Source organism: Belonocnema kinseyi, chromosome 10 (assembly GCF_010883055.1).
Source record: "Belonocnema kinseyi isolate 2016_QV_RU_SX_M_011 chromosome 10, B_treatae_v1, whole genome shotgun sequence".
Taxonomy (NCBI): Eukaryota; Metazoa; Arthropoda; class Insecta; order Hymenoptera; family Cynipidae; genus Belonocnema; species Belonocnema kinseyi.
In genome coordinates this window covers 103,678,359-103,685,326 of record NC_046666.1, presented here as the reverse complement: position 1 = coordinate 103,685,326, position 6,968 = coordinate 103,678,359, and positions in this window count along the sequence as shown.

The window sequence follows — 6,968 nt, the reverse complement described above, 5'->3', positions numbered from 1 at the left end:
TTGAGAGAAACCTTGGTGTTGATGTTTCTCCGGGTCGTAAAGCATCGCACTTCATCTATTGGATGCCTGCCCGCGGTTGGTCTTAGTGTCGCCTCTCTTTCTCTGTTGCCGACTTGTTCTAGCTGTGGTAGAGTAGGCGTTCGGCTTACATAGCCCCTTTTACGAAGTAGTTCAGCATGGTTTCGCCAACGTTGTTGCGAAAAGTGCGATAGCTCCGGGTGTTGCTCGCACCACAGAGCATGCAGCCGTGCCATGTAACCCCGTTCAGGGGCCACACTCGCATCGTAGCACTCTAGCAAGTCGTGATTCAGTCGCTCCGTCCACCCAAAGGTCGCGAGATCCCGTCGATCCATCGCATTGAATCCATTTTCATTGACTCCCCCAGCTCTAGATTCGTCGGCATTGTTGGCCGACCTATTGTCGGGCGCCCTGCGCGTTCTGTTGTTTTGAACCGCACTCACTACAACTATGTTTGGTGTTGTCATTGTTGTTTCCACGAGAAGCTAGAGAAAGGGGTTCGTCCATCCTTGTAGAGTCCCACATGCAAGGATAAGGCTACGTACTCTGAGAGGTCGCCCGGTATCCCAGAGTCACCGTTCTAGACACCTCACCCAGGTGCCATTCAGCTTTCGGCACGGTTTTCACACCTCCGCTTGGGGGTTAATTCCTTCGGGACCACCCCTGGACAATTGTCCGCGACTGCCTATTTATTTTTGTAACCATATTCAGCAGAAACCCTTGGTACAGGGACCCTCTATCCGCAAGCTGAGGACGCGTTCGGTGGCTTTGTCATAGGTCCTTCGGTTTGATTCTAGAGGAATCAAAACCGAACCGAATGGTAGCAGAGCGTGGTATATATATATATAATCCTTTAAATATTTCGAAGTCCTTGTGAATTTTTTTTAATCTTTCGATGTATGTAAAATTTGTGGTAAATCTTGAAATTCTTGTGAAATGTTTTAGTTTTTTAAAACTTGAAATCATTGTGAAAGTTTTAGACAAATTTGTAAAACTTCATGAATTCTTTGAAATATTAATGAAATCTTTATGAAATCTGTTAAATTAATGTGAAAAAATTGAAACATTTGAAATTTTTAGGCAGTCCTTTAAATGGATTGAAATCTTTCTGCATTTCTTGAAATCTTTTCAATTATATAATAATATAAAATATATGAAATGTTTGTATAATCCTTTAAACATTTCGACATCTTTGTGCATTTTTTAAAATCTTTTAAAGTATGTAAAATCTATATACATGAAAATAAAAAAGTCTAGGAGGCTCTATAAATACTTTCTTACAGTATAGAAAAACTTTCTTGTGTTCAAAATGTATTACTTTCATACATGAATATTCAATTATAAAATCGACTGTGAAATGACCATATGAGTTTATGAGTGTTATGACTGACTGATCTAATATGCACATCTTATAGATTCAAGTTCCATAAAATTTCGAAAATATATAGTACTTAAAGTGATTCAAGTACGTACGCACCCACGAAACAAGAAACGATTGGCCGCGTTTCAATTGTATTACAAATCGTATGAAATGTGTATCTTAAAGAGGAATAGCAGATTGCTGACGATAGGTTAGAGGTATCAGTGAATCGGAGAATTGATTATTTTACGATTCATCAAAAAATATTTCGTTATCGATTAAAAAACGACGGTGAATCATAAGAATACTATTGGGATCTGCTGCGCTTCAATACCCCAACTATTTTTTCAATGCGGCCAAAATGTGAACTCACGAAACCATGAGGTAGGATTTTGATTTTAATTTGAGCTTAACAATAATTTTTTAATTATTTCGCATAGTTTAAACTACTAAGGGGATAAAAACAATTAAGATTTGTTGAAAACTAAGTATTAAATATGTGTAATTTTCATCGTAAACAACGAAAGAACACGATTTATGATAAAACTGTTTTTGTCAAAAAGATCGTTATTTTGGTATGTTATATGGGTTTAAACAAATTGTAAGCTTCAATTTACTTACCTTGACATAAAAGTGAATGTAAAATAAATTTTGATTAATTTATACATGGAATATTTACTTTCTAAAAAATTATAACCTAAAAGTTAGGTTAGAATTCATATTTAATTTCTGCTCATCTATAATATATATTTTTGCATAATTTGAACCAAAAGTTTTGCTCTATGCATTAATTAAAGTTCATTTTAGCTTATGATGTGTTGGAACTTGTATGATTTAGCAAAGTAATTATTTTCTTGACTAACACAGTTTTAACAGGAAATGTGTTTTTTTCACTGAATACAATGAAAATTCTACATTGAACACTTGGTTTCCGAGAAATATTAATTAAAATTAATTAATTGATTTTAAGCCCAATTTAAAATGCAACTTAAAGCTACATGCAGGTAGCGTTTTTATGTTTTCACAAGTTCGCGACAGTAGACAGTCCCGAACTTATCTGCATTTTCCTATTCAAATTTACCTGCAGCCACTTTCCATTCCCTACAATTAAATAAGGAAGAGCCTAATCTGCATTGTACAATTCAGCGGACTTCATCAAACATCAATTGCATGATGCAGATTCGTTTCTGTAAAAGGGAACCTGCACTTCTCCATTCAGTTTGATATGCTTCAAGCTGCATTTCATTGAGAACTTGAAACGATTCATGCGTTTCTTCTGTCAATCGTAATTCACGAATTGAACTTAATTTTTTTTTTAGGTTTTGTTCTCATATTCAGAATGTCTTTAAACTATAGAACGAGTACATCTCCGAATTTGACTTCAACTTTAACTACTCATTAAAGAACGCTAATAAGCATTAGCGCGTCAGAGTAGCAAAAGAACGTTCCCACGAGCTGTACGCTCCACTAGCGCACATATGTCGCATTCTTCGGGAAAACCGAGGCGATACCGATGAAGGATGATTCGGGAAAACGAGACGGAACCGAGGCTTTAATGTTTTTTAAATTCCGGAAGCCAGATTTGAACTCCTAGTAATGTTGTAGCCATGCTAACTTTTGAAGGATTTGTCCAGTCAAGTCAACCTTTGATACACTTCTTAAGGTTCCCAAAATGAAGACTAAGTTCGTTAAACAAATATTTCTAACCAAAATTAAAAAGTTTAGAGCATTTTCAAAATTTGCAAAAAAAATTTCCAAAATTAAAATTTGTTGTCAAAGTTTCTTATAGATGGGTAGAAGGCTTGCAAATTATCCAAATAAAATTTTTAATTCAGATGAAAATTAGAAAAGTTATATGCTTCTCAACATTTTGAAAATTTTCTAAAAAAGGAAAAAAAATGTTTAATAGGTTCAGAAATATCAATCCAAATTTCTACTAGATGTAAAATATATGTTTTTCGAAACTATTATCCTGAAATTTTATAATTAGACAAAATTTCCAAAAGTTGGATCATTTTCAAAAATATGCAATTTTTATTTTGTTAGAGATCCATAAGTTTAAAACGTTATTCTTAGTAGATTTTAATAAGATTTACAAATTATCTTGATAAAGTTTTTCAAGTTGACGCGAATTATCGAGCGCGAAACGCGAGTTTCGTAATGAGAATGTAATCAAAGCCGTAAGTACTTTGAGAACCTTCTTTAAAATCAGATCGAAAAAAATGCAGCTAACAATTTATGGCTGTAATTTCTCAGAAGTTTAAATCACAGTTTTAGATTTAAGTTTTAATATTTACAATATTTGAAAAAATGTAGTTAAAGTATACGCATTAAACGTACGAAAACGAGCGCAAAGTGCGAGAGCGTACCCGCGCGCCCTAGGCGCGTTCAAACTTGGCGCGAAGCGCCGCGCGTATTGAGAGTGCCCGCGCAGCGGCCATATTTTTTTATGAAATTTAATTAGAAATGCTAGTTCAACACAAAAAAAGCAGAACAGCGTAGAGCAAAACAGACAAATTTTCAAACCGAAGTAGAAGCTCATACATGTGCTTTATTTTTGGTTTATTAACTTTTATTTGGCATGGGCACCGTCTGACCCGGCAGAATAAATTATTGTGCAACACTACAAATTTTTATGAAAGTTTGAAAACTACATGAAAATGTCGGTGCGTACAACTTTTCATTACATTAAAATAGGTAATAGTAATATTGGTTATATGTTCGACTTATTGTTATACGTCATCCAATGGACATTCTTAGTTGAGTCCCTAAACAAATTAACTTGTAGAAAAAAGGCGAACTCTTAATTTTAAATTCTCATCAAGAGAAGGTATTAGATTTGTGTAAAATTTGACCCACCCCCTCCCCCTTTTATCCAAATGTCCACGTATTAAAACCCCCTGAATCCAAAAGACAGGTTTTACGGATTGGCCTTTGGTATACTTAGAGTTCTTAAATTCCCATGAATTAATGTTCAGCTTATATAACCGAGAATATGATAGAATTTAGGAGAATTTAAAAAGATTTAGGAGAATCCAAGAATTTATGATTTTTAACAATATTTTTATTGTTCAAGTTATATCGGCGGTTGAATATAAATTATTTTCTAGCTCAAACATGTTCAGGAATTACAGTGTTTGAAGTGTTTCATATACAAATTTGAAATTTTTAAATTTATTAATTTATTTAAAACAAAACAAAAAGTTTTGTATACTTTAAAAGATAACTGTTTAACAAAATACTGGAATTTTAACAACATTATTGAATTATTAACATAATAGTTAAATATTCAACCCAAAAAGACAAATTACAAACGAAAAAGTGTCATAGTTTATATTTCCATAAAAAAGAATGAAATTTATATAACAAAAGAAGAGAATTTTGAAACCAAAAAGACGAATTTCCAAAAAATAAAGATTTTTTACTCACAAAATAAATAAAAGTTTATCTAAATTATTGAACCTTCAAACCAGAAGACAAATTTGCTTGATGAAAATTCAATTTTTAAACAAAAAATATGTCTGTTAAAAAAATTAATTTTCCAAGAAACTGATGCATTTTTACACAAAAAAGACAATTGCAGACTAAAAAATAATTTGTTTACAAAAAAACGCGAATTTTTAACTGAAATATATCAATCTTAAAAAATGGAAAAGTTCCATTTTTTGTTAAAAAATGAATTCTAAATAAAAAAAAAGAAGTATTTTCCACTAAACAGTTAAATTTTCAACCAGACATAAGCCTTCAATAAAAAAAATTTCACAATGTAGCTTAACGTTGACCCAAGTAGTTGAGTTTTCAATTAAAAAATTAAGCTTTTAACCAACGAGATAACTTTTCAACGTAAAATATAAATCTTTAACAAAAAAAGTGATTTCTTAACAAATTGATTCTAGCAAAAGTTTTAAACAAATTAGTTGAATAATAAAGTAAGAAAAACGATATTTAACCAAAAAGTTGCATTTTCATACGAAAAATTAAATTTCTTCTAAAATATTTCTAAAATATTCTTTCTAAAATATTTCTAAAATTATAATATTTCTAAAAATATTTCTATAAATAAATATAAAATTTTCTATAAAAATTTCTATAAATTCTATAAATATTTCTAAAAATATTCTTTCTAAAATATTTCTAAAATATTTCTTAATAAAATAGTTGAATTTTCTGGACAGACCACAATGCGAAATTTTCTACATTCTATGTTAAAAACTATTATATCAAATGTCTATTACAATTTTGTGTGTGTGTACCTTGGTCTGGTACTGCTGATTCTGATATTGCAAAATAATGTTCACATCTTATTTTTCCTGATCCTAATAGGGCCCTGCTGGGGTTGTTTAATCATTTTCCCTTTTTTCAAGTGAAGCTGAAAACTTTTTTTTAAATTTGTCCTTAAAGAAGGTTCTCAAAGTACCTACGGGCTTGACGATTACATTCTCATTGCGATAATCGCGCTTCGCGCTTAACAGTTAGGTTATACAGGCACTAATTTTCTTAATTTTGGGCTAATCAAAAAATTCGGCTAGAATAGTTTTGAAATATATTTGGTATCTAGTGAAAATTTTGAATGAGATTTTTGGATCTATGAAAAAAACCATTTTTTTCTATTTTTTTCAATTTTCAAATTTTTGAAAAGTATATAACTTTTCTAATTTTTAACGAAATTAAAATTTTTATTTAGATTATTCTCAAGTCTTTCACCCATCTATAAGAAACTTCATCAAATATTTTTAAAATTTCAAAAAAAAAATTATTTCAAAATTTTGAAAATGCTCCCAATTTTTTAATTTTGGTTCGAAATATCTAATTAACGAACTAAGCCTTTAGTTTGGGTACCTTCAGAAGTATATCAAATGCGGACTCGATTAGACAAATCCTTCAAAAGTTAGCGTGGCTACAACATTCAGGTAACCATACATACTATACAGGCAGACATACATACATACAGACAGGCAGACGCTGATGAAATTTTTAAATTTTCGGATTCTGTGATTGTTGAAACGTAAAGATCCGTTAAAAACCAGAGATCGAAAATTTGGAAGATTACATTACATTCTCAGGTATGAGAATGTAAAAAATTCCAGTTAACTCAGTAACATCAAAAATTGAATTTTTGTAACAAAAAAATAAGTTTCTACGAAAAAAATTGAATTTTCAATCCAAAAAGACGAATTTTTTTAACCAAAAAGGATGAATTTTTAACAAAATAGTTAGATTCTCTACCAAATAGTTGCATTTTTATCCAAAAAACATCAAGTTTGTACTAAAACAGATGAATTTGTAATCAAAAACTAATTTTTTTGATAAGTGAAACATTCATCCAGAAAATATTTCAGTTAAAATATAAATTTTAAACAAAAAGTAACTTTTTTACGAAATAGTTAAGTTTTCAACAGTTGCATTTTCATCAAAAAAAGATTTACTTTCTGCTAAAGCAGGTAAACTTTAAAATAAAAAAGACAAACTATCAAAAAAAGAGTTGAATTTTCAACCGAAAAGTTAAAGAAAAAATGTACTTTTCTATCAATTGAAATAAATCCTAAGATTCTGATAAATTCTCAGAGAACTTATTTCTCGGTTATATTCT